Source organism: Rhinopithecus bieti, unplaced genomic scaffold (genome assembly GCF_001698545.2).
Source record: "Rhinopithecus bieti isolate Rb0 unplaced genomic scaffold, ASM169854v2 scaffold_1304, whole genome shotgun sequence".
Lineage (NCBI taxonomy): Eukaryota > Metazoa > Chordata > Mammalia > Primates > Cercopithecidae > Rhinopithecus > Rhinopithecus bieti.
The window spans coordinates 299,871-318,134 of record NW_016803307.1 but is presented as its reverse complement, the minus strand read 5'-3'; the positions used below and the strand labels follow the sequence as shown (position 1 = coordinate 318,134).

The 18,264-nt window shown below is 39.2% G+C and overlaps 1 long non-coding RNA gene across 1 annotated transcript in view; it reads left to right on the top strand.

Annotated features, from left to right (window-relative positions):
- LOC108530166 (uncharacterized) overlaps positions 1-18,264 on the top strand; it is a 76,136-nt gene that overhangs the window by 54,263 nt on the left and 3,609 nt on the right. Inside the window, exon 2 of the long non-coding RNA XR_001885772.1 lies at positions 5,678-5,770. This is a non-coding gene — a long non-coding RNA (uncharacterized LOC108530166). The remainder of the gene's footprint in view (positions 1-5,677; positions 5,771-18,264) is intronic.

Sequence of the window (18,264 nt, the reverse complement as noted above, 5' to 3'; positions counted from 1 at the left end):
ACACAATGGACCCAATGGACATGGGAATGGATCCCTGCCTGGCTTCAAAGCGTCCTTTGGAACCAGCAGAGACAGACGAGAGGCTCTTGAAGCCTAAGTGGAGATTACCTTCAGGCGGACGTCTCCGTCCTGAACGGGTCTCCCGAGCCACTTGGTGGCTCCAAATGGACCCCGGACCTGCGCAGGATTTCTGGCCGAGGGAGGTAAAGAGGAGACAAGGGCACTTACCCCAGAGAGGCCGTGGGAGTGAGGGAAGCGGGTCTCAGGTCCTGGTCCGTCTGCTGCGTGGGAGCAGGAGGAGGTTCCTCAACCCTTAGAGGCCTGAGGAGGGGTCTCCTCCCGGGTCTTCGGCACCAACTGTTTTGTTTTTCTAAGACCACCAGAGCGGGTACAAAAGAACCAGCGACTAGGCAAGGGTAGGAGCAAAACTGCAAGTTTATTTTGGTCACCTAGCTTCAAGGGAAGAAGGTGGGTAGGGAGAGGTCTGTTGGCCCCCTGACAAAAGGGGCCCCCAGAGTCACCCGTACAGCTCTCGGACGGAGTTCCCACAGTCCTGACATCCCGACAGGAGTGGAGGACTGAGGAAGGCCGTGCGTGGCGTGCCTCCGGAGCGGCTTTTCTAGGAGTGGGAGGGCAATAGGCGGGGCACGGGCATGTCAGGGGGCGTTCCACAGGTGCGACCAGGTAAATCTTGGTCTCTTCAGATTGACATCACCTGGCGCATGCCTAGTTGGTCTGCACCTTCCCGGGTCACCGGCTGGATTTTCGCATGCGCGGGAAAAGTTGGGGGGATGAAGAACCTGGAAGTGCGCCATCTTGCCTCTGTTCATCCAAACAAAAAGAAAGGTAAAAATCAAGTGGTGAGCCAATGTCCTGGCCTCACCTCTTGGGTTCAGTGAAGTTAGATCATTTCACAAATTACACTGTGTCATGTCTGAAAAGTAATGAGGGCTTAATGAGCCCCACAGTTTTTTCCTTTTTTTTTTTTTTGTAGTGGGTGAAATGTAAACTTGGTTAGGACCTGTATGTCAGCAAATAAGAATTAACTAGCCTTGACTCTAGAAGTTGCAGCTGAATGACCGTGATTGAAAATGCAATTACTCTTTCCCAGTGATTTTTTTTTTTTTCCTTCTGAAGCCAAGTATGAGTTGGAGGAAAGGTTTGATAAAATTTTCCTATATTCTCAGGGGGTTCTCACTGACAGGCTGTTCAAGGAAAATGCAACAAAAACGCCTGCCATACCAGGAAGAGGCAAACAGCCAGAGGTATGGTAGAGAAGATACGTCTTTTAACACTCTGAATTGTATTACATGGTTACTTAAATCTGTATCATAACTTGTAACTTCTGTTTTTTTTTTCTCTCTTTAGAAGGAAATTTCCTCAGAAGCATTTCAGATTACTTTAAATTACTTATCAGGCCAAACTGGATAAAACTGTCTTTCTTAAGAGCCATTCATGTTTAAAATGTGAACATGGAGCTCCAACCCCATGCCAACTGAGTGTTTTAATAGAAGTTTTCTGATATTTTTCCAGTACTTTATAGTGAAAGGGGATCCTTGTATTTATTTTGTGATTATTGTTAGCCCATACAAAATTTGCCTCTTGCAAAGCACCAGTAGAGAAAACAAATCATTGAACATTGATTGCAGGTCATGAACTGCAGAGCCTATTGGACGAAATACAGGGGATCAAAAGAACGTGAGCGTGGTCTTGGTAAAAAAAGGCATTTACCTTCTAGTCATGAAGGCAGGATTGGATTTGAGACCCATCTCCTTCAGCCACACGTTCTTCTTTCAGCCATCTCAGCAGTCTTGATAATATTCAGTTTTTGTTTATACTTGGTAGAGCCTAGATTTAATTTCCAGGGTTTGTCTTCCTTCCGTGACCTGAGAGAAAATCACTCCCAAGGCAGCCAGTTGTGGTCTGTAGGTTGTGCACCTGACTGGAACTGTGTGAGGTTACATAGTACCCAGCCTGCACATCGACACATGTTGGCCCTGACCACTATGTCTAGATTATTTTTGCCAATCGCCAATCTTACTTATTCTGTGTTGATGTCATAGATTTAATACTCAGAGTTCTAAAGGAAGATTGCCTTACTTTTATCCCCATGTACTAACGATAAAAGATACAAAGTAAATGCCAGGCATGGTGGCTCACGCCTGTAATCCCAGCACTTTGGGAGGCGGAGGTGGGCGGATCACGAGGTCAGGAGTTTGACACCATTTACTGAACATTCACTAAGTGCAAGAAGATACTAGATCTTGCCTTTAGAACTGCACTGTTCAATTCAGCGAACACTAGACACACATAGCCATTGTGCACTGGAAATGTGGCAAGTCCCAGTTGAGACGTGCTATAGATATAAAACCCACTTTGAATTGTGAAGACCTCATACAAAAAAGTAACTATTTCATTATTGTTTCATATATTATATATCAAAATGATGTTTTAGATACATTAGATTATATACAATATATTAAGATAAGTCATATATGTATATATGTATATTATATATAATGTATTAAGATAATACACAATATACAATTAAGATTATATATAATATACTAAGATACATCTTATCCATTTCTTTTTATTTTTTAAAGTGTGGCTACTAGAAAATTGAAAGTTATGTGTGTGACTTGCATTTGTGGGTCATATTATCTTTTTACTAGACAGTGCTTCTTTATAATTAATAGAAAGAGAATGACATGTAAGCACATCATTGTAAGTCAGTGGGAAAAGTGGTTTAAGGGGGGTACCTATGAAGTATGGAGAAGGGTGCAGCTAATGAGCTGGTGTGCTCAGGAAAAAAGGCCGAAGAGCCTAGAAGCAGTAGTAGGAAACAATAGAATTACTATTTTCATAGTTGCTCTTGATTTAGTTAAAATGGTGTATTACTAATTTAGAATTGTTATTATTGATTTGTCTTGTTATCTGAATGACAACAGTATTTTTCTTATGAAAACGACTCAAACATCATGCATGCATTATCTCAGGGTACCACCAGATGGTGCTGTGTTCTAGGATTGAAAAAGGCTGGCAAGAAAAAGTGGCACTCTTGACTTTCAGTGGTTCCTAAGCTTTTCAAAAGGGCACTCTGATCATTTTTGAGCTTGCAGACCCAATATATATATGTCTATTTAAAAAAATAAATTATATACCTAATATTACACTAGTACATTGTGGCAATTATAAGACACACCTATAGAAAAATTGAAATATAAAAGGCTATGATAGACTGAAATTCTAATATTTCTTTCCTGCACTACAATGAATCTTTTTTGGGGGCTGCATATCCCTGAGGTGTGTGCATCTGCCCTTTGAGAACGCTGGTTTATTTTACAATTGTTGTATAATTTTATTTTATTTTTCATCTTTATAAAGATAAAAGTAACAACAAAAAATATAAAACAAAAGAGGAATACAATTGCAGTTTTCCCTGATTTTACAGAACTATCTCTGTATAAAGTTTTTTTTGTTTGCTTTTGTTTTTGGTTTTTTATTTGCATAAATTTTAAGAAGTACAAGTGCAGTTTTATTACATGGATATATTGCACAGTGGTGAAATTTGGGCTTTTAGCATAAATATCACCTAAGTAACATGCATTGTATCCATTAAGTAATTTCTCATTCCGTACCCCCTCCCACCATCCCACTGTTTGAGTCTTTAATGTCTATTACTCCACACTATGTTCCTGTGTACACATTATTTAACTTCCACTTGTAAGTGAGAACACGCTGTATTTGACTTTCTGTTTCTGAGTTGTTTTACTTAAGATAACAGCCTCCAGTTTCTCCACATTGTCGCAAAAGACATGATTTCATTCTTTTTTGTGGCTGCCTAGTCTTCCATGCTGTATATATACTATGTTTTCTTTATCCATTCATCTGTTGATGGATACTTAGGTTGACTCCATAACTTTGCTATTGTGCATAGTGCTGTGATTAAACTCTGAGTGCCAGTGTCTTTTTGACTGATTTCTTTATTTTGGGTAGATACCAGTAAATCCCAGTAGTAGGATTGCTGGGTTGAATGGTAGTTCTATGTTTAGCTCTTTGAGAAATCTCCAAACTGTTCTCCATAGAGGTTGTACTAATTTACATTCTCATCAACAGTGTATAAACATTCTTTTTTATCCCTATCCTCACCAAAATCCATTATTTTCTACTTTTTAATAATGGCTATTCTGACTGGTATAAGATAATATGTCATTGTAGTTTTAATTTGCATTTATCTGATGATTAGTGTTGTTAGGCATTTTTTCATATGCTTGTAAATTTTGGATTTCAGAGAACAGGTGGTCCTTGTTAGTTAGGTGATTTTCACTGGCCAGATGATTCCCCCAGGTCAGGCCATCCCATGGCCAGGTGAGTTCATGGTCAGGTGATCCCTGCTTGTCCAGTCAGCTGTGGTGGAGGCAGAGTCTGGATGACAGAGTATAAACATGAAACCCAAATTTCAGAGAATAAGGATTATGGGCTAGGTGGAGACTCAAGCAGCCATTATCTAGAGCAGGAGTACCCAGCCCGTGGGCCTCGGACTGGTACTGGTCTGTGGCCTGTTAGGAACCAGGTTGTGCAGCAGGAGTTGAGCGGCGGGAGAGTAAGCATTACCACCTGTGTTCTGCCTTCTGTCATATCAGCTGCGGCATTAGATTCTCACAGGAGCCCAAACCCTATTGTGAACTGCGCATGCGAGGGATCTAGTTTGCCTGCTCCTTATGAGAATCTAATGTCCTAATACCTGATGGTCTGAGGTGGAACAGTTTATTCCTGAAACCAACCCCCAACTGCCACCCCTGGTCAATGGAAAAATGATCTTCCACGAAACTGGTTCCTGGTGGCAAAAGGTTGGGGGCCACTGGTCTACAGTAATTCCTGGCAATTACACCTCCATGATATTTTAAATCCTTTTTGTAAGACATGTACAGTGTGGTATCGATAAGGATGCTGGATTGGGAGTTATTGACCTTGGTAATCATTATGATACTCACGTGACCACTTTACTCATTAGTCTGAATTCATCTGTATACAAACATAACACTAAGTCTCCCCATTAAAATCAACAAATCAATCAATTCATCCATAAAAATATGAACATTAAGGAAAGCCAGATAAACAAAATTGGTTACATGAGTATCATAATGATTACCAAGGTAATGAGTAGATATGGTTCATCAAAGTGAGGGGCAGAATGTAGGGAAGAAAGTAAGCTGAGGACTCACTGAGACCAATAAAGGATCTACTTTTTTGTCAACCACAAACCAGGGTAAGTAAGAGTGTTAGGCAATTAGGTTGATAAGTAGCAATAACCTATTGTCCATGTCCTTGTATTAATCAGTTGTGTATTAATAAAGGAACAATTTTGAAAACCTCTTGCAGTTGACCTCTGGATTGCGTTTTCTGTTCGCTTTGGTCCTTGGCAGTAGCCGAGGAGTGGAATTTATGGCCTTGTTTAGCAGCACTTTACAGAGCAAATCATGCCCAGGGGATTCTGTCATCCTAATTTTATTCATTGAATCAGGAGGAAGTCAACATCTCCATAGTTTTGGAGGTTGGATTCTGTCAGAATGAGGTGAATGGAAGACCATGTAGATCATTTCTATTTATTTAAAATTCAAGGCCAGACATAATAAAATAAGAGGAACTTGATAAGTTAATTTTTGTTTCTTAGGAAAGCACTGTCTTAGAACCTGGCTCACCTGATTTTGCCGATGAGTCAACTTCGAAGCGTGCCTCATTTCGGGAAGTGAATCACGTAATCACAGTAAGTTACACACATAACAGGCATAGATGGCTCCTTGCTGCTATGTTTAAGCCAGTGGTGTACCACCTTTTCTGTCTGTAATTCTTCACATTTGTCAGATTAGATCAATATAAAGGACTGCACTTTTTTGACAAGGATGTGGTTGCCATGTTAGCTTCTTATGCCCTTAACTGCCATTTTGAAGATCAAGTTTAATTTCCCAGACTTTGGATTGAAGAAAAACTCAATTCCCAGTTAGCTTTACATGGCTACAACATTATGACACACTTCTATCGAGAAACATAAAGATAATTCCTATGATTGACATTAGGATTTTTCTGGCTTTGTGTGTAGGTTACATGTGTGTTATACAATGATATCCATAATGCCACTAGACCAGGTTCCGTTAGTTCTGTTTTAGTTATTGTATTAGTCTGCTGTGCCTTGTTATACAGGAATACCTGAGGCTGGGCAATTGTAAAAGAAAAGAGGCTTTTTTGGCTCACAGTTCTGCAGGCTGTATAAGCATAGCACCAGCAACTGCTTGGCTTCTGCGGAGGCCCCTGGAAGCTTCCAGTCATGGTGGAAGGTGAAGGGAAGGCAGGGATATCACATGTTGGAAAAGGAAGCAAGAGAGAGGGGAGGGAGGCACCAGACTCTTTAAACAACCAGCTTTCACATGAACTAATAGATCAAGAACTCACTCAGTTCCACAGGGAATTCCTGAGGGCTCCACTCTTATGACCCAAACACTTCCTACCAGACCACCTCCACCACTGGGGGTCACATTTCAATGAAATTTGGAGGGACTGACATCCAAACTATATCAGTTGTAATTGATTACATTAATGAATTTTCACTATTTTACTGGTGGCTCTTAAGATAAAACTTCAAGGATTTTAATATTAACCTATGACTATGACACATGTTAGCTTGCGACAGAACCAAGCCTTTAGTATCACCCAAACTGCCAGGCAACATGTGACTTTTTTTTTTGCATGGCAGAATATACTTCATTGTATGCCAAGACCAGCTCAGTCGGGGAGACCTTAACTGAGCGGTGCTAGAGGAATTAAAGACACACACACAGAAATACAGAGGTGTGAACTGGGAAATCAGGGGTCTCAAAGCCTTCAGAGCTGAGAGCCCTGAACAGAGATTTAGCAAGGTATTTAGTAACAGCAAGCCAGTCATTAGCATTGATTCTGTAGATATTAGATTAACTAAAAGTATCCCTTATGGGAAACGAAGGGATGGGCCGAAATAAAGGGATGGGTTGGGCTAGTTATCTGTAGCAGGAGCGTGTCCTTAAGGCACAGATTGCTCATGCTATTGTTTGTGGTTTAAGAACGCCTTTAAGCAGTTTTCTACTCTGGATGGGCCAGGTGTTCCTTCCCCTCATTCTGGTAAACCCACAACCTTCCAGCGTGGGCATTATGGCCATCATGAGCATGTCATAGTGCCGCAGAGATTTTGTTTATGGCCAGTTTTGGGGTCAGTTTATGGCCAGATTTTAGGGGTCCTGTTCCCAACAACTGTATTTCCAAAAAAAAAAAAACTTCTGCAAAGTTTTTTGGGCATAGGGCACTGATATTAATGAAAATTTATATTTATGTATCATGTAAATATTTAAATTGTTTAAGTGCATTTTGGCATTATGCACTTCATAAATATATGTTGTAACTGTTAAAAATATTAGGTAAAAAATAAATATAAATTGCAGTTATGATCGTTTCTTTTTGCCTACCCTGGGAGTATGTGCTCTCTATTTGGACTTCTCTGCCAAGGTCACAAAATCATGATTAGATCCACCCTTCATATAACTAGGGAAATAAAAACAAACCAACATTACCATTCTGGAAAGAACTTTTCTGAGTCTTTTTGTCCAACTACTTGTTTTTTAGGCACAATTAGGAGATTGTTTCTAAGACAATATTAATAATTAGTTCTATGTGGTTTTCAAAGTTTTAAATTTTAAAGAACTCAATCATGTGACAGAGCATAATTATCTCAAATAACAGGAAAAGCATGTAAGTGATGATATGACTGTGATTCATTTCCTCTGTGTGGTCACTGTTTGACTTTTTGGGATCAAATATTCACTTGAGAGCCAGGGGTGCCTGGGACCTGCGAAAAAATGCATCCCTGCCCAGCATCCTCATTCTGTGAGTCACACACACAAAACCAAGGGTTGGTGAGTGACAACTAAGACCAAGGTTGGAACCTATTCATAGGAGAAGCTGCATTTGGTCCTTCTCCAGCAGCACCTATATAACCACTTCTAATCCACAATTTGAGGGATGGAAGGGCATATTCAGTTTTTCTTCCCTGGTAATTTGAAACCAACTTGGTAACAGCTTGTACAAATGAGGAATGGATAGAGGATCTCTTTAAATCAACCCTGAGAGGCAGAGATGGAACTTTTGTGTGCCTAATATTCCCATTGGCTAACCCAGTGCTTAAGCCTCCATAGCATGGCTTCTGAGAGGTTTCGCCCAAATGCCCAGTGTGAGGGCATGGTCCTGTTGGGAATAGTTTTTCTGGTTGGAGATGGCTTTTGCTTCTTATCTTTCTGTTCTCCAAGGCTGTTTACTCTGCCACCTATCCAGAAAGAATGTTTTTTATTTTATGATTCCACAATTTTTTAGTACTGGAAAATTTTGCAGTGTTTTCACATACATTATTTCATTTGATGTTCATAATCCTTCAGGGTAAATAGGGTAGGTTGTTGGTGTCCACATATTATGGATAATGAATCAGAGATTGAGAGAGGAGAAATCTGACTTCTACTGCAAACAAAAGGCAGAAAAATTATAGCAGAGGAAGCGTATTTCATTCTAGTTTTCAGTATATCTAGATTAATTCTGGTTTATTTTCAATTTCAGCTGAATATGTTACACTTCCTCAATTGCTGTCCTGGGGTTCATTGAGGTGGAGCCACCTAGACATCATATACATGCCTTGGCTGCATTTACATCTCACCCTTCCTGCTTCCCCAAGTATAATCACCCCAGTGCTATTAAACAGATTATAAGAAAATGAAGTGTTCAGTGCTAACTCCGAAATTCCAGGTGCTGTGATACTGCTGCACACATCCAAAGGGACTTCTTACTTTAAGAAGCTCCCTTTTAAATGAAACTCTTGACTTCTTAGTGTTGCCTCAGACATGTGCTTTTCATTACAGAGAATATTACAGAGAGTGTTCTGCTGCCTCATGGAGGAGCCACAGGAACTGTGCACAATCTTTCTTACCACAGAGTTACAAGGAGAAAATTGGCAGCTTAGGAGACCAACCAGCTAAATGAGATATGTCAGCCGACAAACAGCTTAAATGCTCTTGGATCATTTTTCCTCTACTTTATCGAGCAGTGTTAGTTTGGGGGAAGTGAACGATCTTCTGGGTGGCTTCCTTACTCAAGATTTCTCTATCTGTGTCTTCTTAGGCATTTGTTTCTTTATGCCTGGATCTGCCACTTCACATTTCGCCTTTTTTCCCGTATCTACCTCTGACTCTATCTTTGTCTTTTTGTCTCTCCCTTTATTTTCTTTATTTTTGGTTTCTCTCTTTCATTTTCTCTTATATTGTCAGTCACCTTGATTTCTCTAAACACATAATTATCACTAACAGATTAAAGAGCTTTATAAATGATGATGAAAATTTGAAACAAATTTCTTAAAGAATCTTTGAATCGTGTGTGTGTGTGGGGGTGGGGGGAGAGAGAGAGAAAGAGAAAAGTATTTATTGTTGACCTGTGATTTCCTCAATCCCAACCCTAAATGTGAGTTGTAGAACTTGGATTTGAACCTGCAGCCAGTTAGGGACCAGAGCATCTGCTCTGTAGCACCATATCACACTGCCTTCCTCCTAGTCTCCAAACGTATAACTGAAATATTATTGTATCTTGCTCTTAGTACCTCTCCTGTATAAATGCGCTCTTGCATTTCTTTTCAAATAACTGTAATGCTAGACACATTTGCATAAATAGGATTAGAATCTTGCAAAAGTATATTCTTTCCAGAGAGTGTCTGCACAGGAGAAGGAGGCCAGCAGGTGTCAGTCTCACCTCAGTAGAAGAGCTGAGAATAGTTTCATTGTGGTTTTTCTTCATGGGAGTTTGCTTTTTTTGAATGAACTTTCAAATAACCTAAGTTAAGTTCTTGTTTGTTTTAAGCAAACTCTGGGTTGATTTAAAAAGAAAGTAGGCTATCTCAACCTCATACCACCCCACCACCTGAGTTGTATACTGATAATTCTCTTGTTAAAAAACCCAGCGATTGCATTGGGATATAATTTTATTATTGCTGGGCATCTGGGCATCATTTAATAGGTGCTTTGAAATATTTTAAACTGCCTGATAATAGAGTCATGATAGAGAAGTGTCCCTTGGATGTGTGCAGTAGTATCGTAGCCCCTGGAATTTTGTCATCTGTACCAACTACACATTCTCCCACCCCATTTTCAGCTGAGGAAACAGGTTCGGAAAAGATTTGTTCAAAGACTCACAGCTGTGAGGAAGAGGGTCAGCATTAGGACTAAAATCAAGAGCCAAGTGGCTGAGTCTTCAATGAGCATGTTCAGATTGAGGGGGCAAAGCAACATCAGGCCCCAGTGGGTTGTCAGGATCTGCAAATGTTCACAAGTGATTATCTTCAGTGTAATCCCCATGGCAACGTAGCAAAGTGCCTGCCGTAGCTGGATGAGAACGATGATTATGCTAGAGAAAGAAAGAAACTCCTAGGGACAGCTTGATTGAGGAGGGTTTGTTATGCATGTCACCTCGCAGTGTTGTTTCTCCTTAGGCAGCCGTGGCAGCGATGCTTGAGAGGGGCCTATGGAGCTTGTTTACATAATCAACCGGAAAGCACTTGTCCATGTTGGTCTGTGCCCAGGGGCTGATAAGCAAGCCAGAAATCACTCTGGTTTGTGTTTCTGTAGTTCTTGAAGATGTTTAAAGATGGACACTCCTCCAGATGATTTCTGCCATTCGCTATGGGGATCACCAAACCTGAGCAAGCTGCAGAGCTTTAGGGTAAGGAACAGATGTGATGGTAGTTTTTCCAGAGAAAATGCTTGCCAACTTTGGCTGAAGAAACTAGGCTTAACAAACATGTGGACAAGCTCAAGGCAGGCCTCCCCATGAATTACTTTCCCTGGGTTTTAAAAATTGGTTTACAGATGTTAAATGTTTTTTGTTAAATGACATGTCTCTATAAATCAGAACCTGCAAGTGCCTTTAAGAGAGGCAACTAAGTAGCACCCTGATCTAATTGGTTAATACCACTGCTGTAGACACGAAGGTGTGTTGCTGGATTCTGCTTCAAGGATGGGCTTGCTGGCCAGCTGTGGGGGTTGCAGGCACCAGGCAGCCAATAGTCTTCATAGCCTTCTGTGTCTGCCTCAGCTGCAGAGAGACACCTGCTCTTTCGCCCTCAGCCCGAGCAGCCCACCTCCATTGACTGAGATGGAAAGAGGAATAGCTGCCCAGACACTTTTGCCTAAAGGGGCCATCTCTGTTGGATCCTACACTTCTGAGCTCCCAGTTGGGTTGCCTTAGGCTTCTTGGGCCCGCATGGCAATCTTTCTTTTTCCTTTGCCTAATCTGTCTTTGTTTCCTACCCTTCACAGGTGTTGATCCAAAATCCATCTTAGTATCTGCCTTTAGGAAACTCTGCAACAATCAATCTATCTTTTCTGCTTGGAAAACAGTAGAAAAAGAACTAATTGGCCCCATGAAGTAAATGCCTAAAAGCCTTTTCAGATAACTTACCTTTTCAATAATTTCTATAGAAGAGAGAAAAGATAACATTTATAAGATTTTTTACAGTCTCAGGAAAGAAAATTATCTAGTATTAATACTATAAAAGTAGTTAGTTATATAGTAAGTTGACTCTTAACATAGCCCACTTAACCACTTTTTACAGTGGGAAGAAAAGGTTCTTGATTTCTTGATTTATGAGGCTCCAAAAATTCATGTTCTGAAGGTTTTCACACCCAGTTCCTGATTAATTAATAATCACCCAGAATGTTTTCCCACATATGTAATTATGCTTTGCAGTTCCATCAACCTTCCTAGCTAGTCTCAAAATACCAAAACGTTGCCTTGCCCTTGTTGTGGGTATGGTCAAGGTTTCCTCTCTTGGGATTTTGTGCATGGGGTATGAGTGGTGGTGTTGTGGGGGAGCAAGAGAGGGATGGATAGAGTGGAGAGGAGAGTGTAGGACGCTCATCCCTGGGGCACCAGCCTCTATCCTGTTGCCCCAGAAATGTTTCCAGATGTGTATCTGGACTTCACCCTTTAACTACCTAATTGGGTAGGTTGTAGGTAGTATGGAATCTAATGAATTGGATCAGAGAAAAAACAAATCTGAAGGAATAAGTGATCTCGCCTTGAAGGTGCTGCAGAGGTAATGAGCAGAGTTAATGAGTGACTGATCCATGGTGGTGGTAAATTGAATTTGAGTACTGAGGTTGAACACATGCTAGATGTAAACTAGAAAGTAATATTCATATGCAACACATTGGGTTACATAAAATCTGGAAAGTTTATAATTGAAAAGATACAGACACACAAAGCAACGATTCAGCCCAAGTCAGATTTAGAACTGTTTTTAAATATGAGCCCGAGGGATGATATCCTGGATCTCACAGGGGCTGGATTTTGCGTGAGTGTTAGAACTAAGATAACATCTTGTTCTTGTCTTTATTTCAAGAAGCATTCTTATTAGGACCATCTCCTAGAAGAAAGAAAGTTACATTTAAAAAGATTGAAGCATGAGTCAGTTTTCAGTATTGGAGAATGATGAAAACCACATATATGAAATCTGGAAAATTAGACACCTTAAAAAAATAAGAAAACATTATGAAAAAGAGTTGGTCTTCATTTTTAGGTTTAACGAATCCTATTAATAATATACAGATATACTTTTGGCCAGGCGTGTTGGCTCACGCCTGTAATCCCAGCACTGTTGGGAGGCGAGGTGAGCGGAGTCATGAGGTCAGGAGATCGAGACATCCTGGCTAACACAGTGAAACTCCGTCTCTACCTAAAAATACAAAAAATTAGCCGGGCGTGGTGGGGCGCCTGTAGTCCCAGCTCTCCGGAGACTGGAGGCGGAGAGAATGGCGGTGAGCCCGGGAGGCGGAGCTTCAGTGAGCCGAGGATCGCGCCCACTGCACTCCAGCCTGGGCGACAAACGAGACTCCGTCTCCAAAAAAAAAAAAAAAAAAAAAATAATATATATATATATAGTATGTGTGTGTGTGTATGTGTGTGTATGTGTGTGTGTATATATATATATAAATACTTTTATCATATAAATATTGTTTAGGTTTTACTCAGTAAATTGTGAGAGCTATATTGCTTGCTCCTAATATAGTTCTTAGATTTCATCTCATAGTAGAAAAAATTAGAAACTTCTTACAAAATGAAATGCTTTCCCTTGGTGATGATTCAAAACAGTTGATAATATTTTCTCACAATGCCACTGATGGGGTATTCTCCCAGAACTCTCCATTTTTAATTCAGATACGTTTCCAGTCAATTTGTTGAACCTCACAATGGGAGGTTTAAACTAAGTGATGTCCCTTTAGGTATACTCAAATTGGCCATGCAAATATTTCTTTTGTTGGACACTGGGTTCTCACAGCATCTCCTAAACAAAATATATTGGCTTTAAAATTAGTGGCTTCCATCATGCATTGGCTGGGCTGTTTTGTAAGTCTGTAGTATAAAAATCCAAAAACATTTGCTTCCAGCTGGCCTGTCTTGAACTAACATTTTTTTTTTTTTCCTTTTTTCATTTCACTCTCTGACCTTTTAAAGGGTTTTCTTCTTTATGCTGCTATTAGGTTTCATCTCTACTGGTCATTCTTTCATCCTGTTTCTCTGGGTTTCATTTACCTGTTGGCATGATTGTTCCTTTTTAGTTCCTTTTTTGTTTGTTTTTGTTTTTTATATCTACCAGAAAAAGAAAGACTTCTTATAGTCATGGTCACTTAAAAGTGTTGGTGGTTTTTTAAGAGGTCTTAACTGGACTTAATCCGTATATAACTCCTAGCATTTTATATAAGATAAATGTTATTGCTCAGACTTATCCTTTCTAACAGATAGTAGGGCAGGGAGAAAAAGGATACAATTTTTTTGCAACTATCAAATCTCAGGGAAAGTGTTCTCACCAGGTCACCTGGGGATAAGCAAGGCAGTTTGGAGAAGATTTTCTTCTGATTGTTTTTCATTTATTTATGCTTTGAGTAGCAATGCTTAGTTTTAAATTCCCATTGAGAATGTTCTCATTTTGTCATAAAACTTGAATTTAGTCTCTTAATTCTTCTCTTGATGTATCACACTAATGTCCAGAGGAGTCATTAAGAAATTGTAAAGAGACCCCATTGCTATCTATATTTATGATCTCCTTCAGAATGTGTTTATCAGATATTTGTGACTCTCTTCGCAGAAGTAAAATACTGACAATAAAAAAGAGATTATGTGAGGGCTCAAAGGTGCAACATTATCTTGGGTTTTACTTGTCAACAATTTGAAATGTAAGAAAAAAACAGTGTATGAATGTAATCCTTTGGAAAGGTGACTCTTCCTGGTGGACTTGGTTCTCTGGAGTTGAATGAATGTTTCTGAGACATAAGCACTTTTTCTTTTCCTCCCTGTAGGTTGGTAGGACCACACTTTCCATTAACTTTAATTTTACTACTCCTGATAGTCTGACCTTTATCTTCTAATCCAATTACATATTCAAATCTTTTCCTTCTGTTCATTCTACCTACCTTTAGATGAGTCAACTGAAAGATGAACATTTAAAATGCATAAATACGTATTTTGCCATACACAGTTTTTTTTTTCTTTATGCTTTATATATCATGAAATTTACTAGTAAGACATCAAACATTTCTTGAAGGCTAATATGGTCCGGCTCTGTGTCCCCACTCCAAATCTCATCTTGAATTGAAATCCCCATGTGTCAAGGGAGGGACCAGGTGGGAGGTGATTGGATCATGGGGGCGGTTTCCCCTATGCTGTTCTCATGATAGTGAGTGAGTTCTCATGAGATCTGATGGTTTTATAAGTGGTGGTTTCCCCTGCTCTTTTCTCTCTCCTGTCACCTTGTGAAGAAGTTGCTTGCTTCCCCTTTGCCTTCTGCCATGACTGTAAGTTTCCTGAGGCCTCCCCAGACATGCAGAGCTGTCAGTCAGTTTATAAATTACAGTCTCAGGTATTCTTTATAGCAGTGTGAGAACGGACTAATACAAAGGCCTCTGTATATTTTTGACTTTTTATTTGGAAACAGTTTCAAACTTATAGAAGTTACTCGAATAGGAATAGTAGAAAGAACATCAGTTAACCCTTTACCCAGTTTCTATTGTCAACATTTTAGTCAATTTGCCTAATCATTTGTGCACTCTCCGTTCTGTTTCTTTCTTTCTCCACATATGCATATATATGTACATAATGTATATCTACACACACATATATACATACATGTATTATATTGTGTATATACCATAAAATATTTTGTTTTTACTAAAGAATTTGAGAATAAGTTTTACATAGAATGGTCTTTTATCCCTAAATAGTATTTTTTTTATATAGGTACGTTCTCATGAATAACCACAGGGAAGTCCTCAATTTCAGTAAATATAACATTAATACTTTAATTTGTATTTCAATTGTCTCATTGGCCCAATGTTTGTTATAGCTTCCCTTTCCTCCAGTACTAGATCCAGTCTCGGGACAGATACTGCACTTAGTTGTCATGTTTCTTTAATCTCTGAAACATTGCCACAGCCTTTTTAAATGGTTTTTTTTTCCTTTTGTGACAGTGACAGATTTGAAGACAGAGTCCCCCTACTTTCTATATACAGGAGTTTCTGTATTCTGAATTTGTCTGATGTTTCCTCATGATTAGATTCAGGTTCTACATTGCTGACCAGGATATTGCATATGTGACATTGTGTGCTTCTCAGGCAGCCATATCTGGAGGCACGCAATGTCTATCTGCCCCTCCCTGGTGACACTAGTTTTCCTCACACAGTAGGAATGTTGTCCTATTTCTCCAACAGTAAATAGTTACCATTTCCTCCCTTGCAAATAATGAGTTTGAGGAGAGACACTTTAACACCACACAAATATCCTGCTCCTCATTACAATTTCCCCTCAGATTTAGCATCTATTGGGATTCTTACCTGAACCAGTCTTTGCTGTGATGGTAACAAAATGATGAGGATCACTTCAGATCCCTCCATGTTTACCAGTTAGCATGTGACATTCTAGTTTAACCAAGGACCCTGTCTTTTCCTCATGTATGGATGAATGTGTCTGAGTCTGTCCCAGCTGCTGTAATGAAATATCTTAGACTGGGTAGTCTATATATAGTAGAAATTTATTACTCACAGTTCTGGAGGCTGGGAAGTTAAAGTTCAAGGCACCAGCAGATTTGGTGTCTTGTAAGGGCTCTTTCCTTATACATGATGCTTTCTCTCTGTCCTCACGTGGTGGAAAGAGTGAACGAACTCCCTCAGGCCCCTTTTATAAGGATATTAATTCCTAATCACCTCCCAAAGATCCCACCTCGTAATACCATTACTCTAGAGGTTAGGTTTCAACACATACATTTTGGGGAAATACATATATTCACACCATAGCAGTGTGTATTATCTGTATGAACTCATGGATTTTTGTTTTCTACCCCACTTTCCCCCAAGTGGTGTGTAATTATTATCCTTATTTAGCTTGGTGCGTGGATTATCCCAGATTTGGCCAGTTGGATCCTTTCAAGCTGACTAGGTGTGCCTGTGCCATATGTCCATTATTCTTTGGAGCACATCCTTACCTCTGGTATAACAAAATGTTCCAGGTTTATCACTCTTCCCCAGCCCTGCTTTCAGTCACTTCTCCAAGAACCCCTTGTTCCTTTTGGTGGGGGAATAGTGTTAGAGATAAAAATCCATGCACTAGCTGTGCTGTTTGCTCCTGGAATATCTCTGCTTCTATACCTTTTTAAGTGAACAGAGCCAGGAGATATATGCATGCATATACATACACTTACATACATGTAAATGCACATACATACACATGATATGCACATATACATGTTTATACACATACATGTGCATATTTTAGATATCATAAGTGAGCACCAATACCTCCAATTTCATCTTTTTTGCCTTCCCCCATTCCATATTTGCATGTACCTTCTTTCACAGTGAGAATCTTGGCTTCTAAAATCAATAGATTTACTCATTTGCTCAATCTCATAATACATCTAAAGTAGTTTCAGAATGACTTCACCCATATCTACAAAAATGCAAAGCTACTCAAAAGAGTTCAGCATCTCCAGTTTCCAGTTTTTCCATTTCCCTACCCTGCCCAAGACTGAGGGCTGTAGGATGTGCAGTCAAAACTGTTGTAAGTTACTCAAAGTAGTTATTTTTTGCCCTCCATTGTAATTATAGTATTCATTTGAAACACAGTTGGGTTCATTGTTTCAGTTTCTCCCTTTCCTATCCTTGCTGACGTAATTGTTTTGAATATGTCAAGCATTAACATGCTTTCAAAAGTCAAAACTTACAGAAAGGTATACTCAGAAAAGTATTCCTCCCTTCTACAGCCATGGCACTCTCGTCACCTTCACCCTTTGTAGGCAACCAACATATTAATAATTGTTTCTGGCTTTTCATTCTGGTGAATTTTTGGTAAATATAAGATATATGTATGTTTTCTTATTTTTCCTTCTTTCCTAAACAAAGATAGTGGTATTAAATACAGTCTCTGGTGCTTTGATTTTTCACTTTACAAGATCTTTTGACCATCATTCCACATCAGTCCATAGAGAGCTTTCTCATTCTATGTTTACCATGACATAGTATCTATTGTGTGTTTGTACCAGAGTTTTTTCAACAATGTCCTATGATTAGACACACAGGTAGTTTTAATATTTGCAATTACAAACTACTGCCACAATGAATAAACTTCTGCATATGTATTTTTGTAGTTGTAAGACTATCTTTAGAATAAATTCCTAGAAGTGGGATGGTTGGGTTTAAGGACAAATGCATATGTAATTTTGGTTGCTGTTGTCCAATCCTCTTCTATGGAGTTTGAATCATTTTGGATCCCCAACAGCAATGTATGAAAGTGCCTGTTTCCTCACAGCCTCAGCAATGAACTGTATTGTTACGCTTTTGGATTTTTCCCAATGGGACGGGTGAGAAGTGGTATCTCATTGTAGTTTTAGTTTGTGTCTACTACTATTAGTGAAGTGAAACATCTTTTCAAATGCTTCAGGACCATTTAAAACATCTTTTTGTGAGTTGTCTACTTATATTTTTTGCCCATATGTCTATAGGATATTTTCTCCTTTAATTTGTAAAAGTTTGTTTTATATTAGGAATATTAATGCTTTATCTATGAGATATTCAATATTGCTTATATATTATATATAATATATCACATATTATATATTTGTATATCATATATCATGTTTTGTATATAATATAACATATG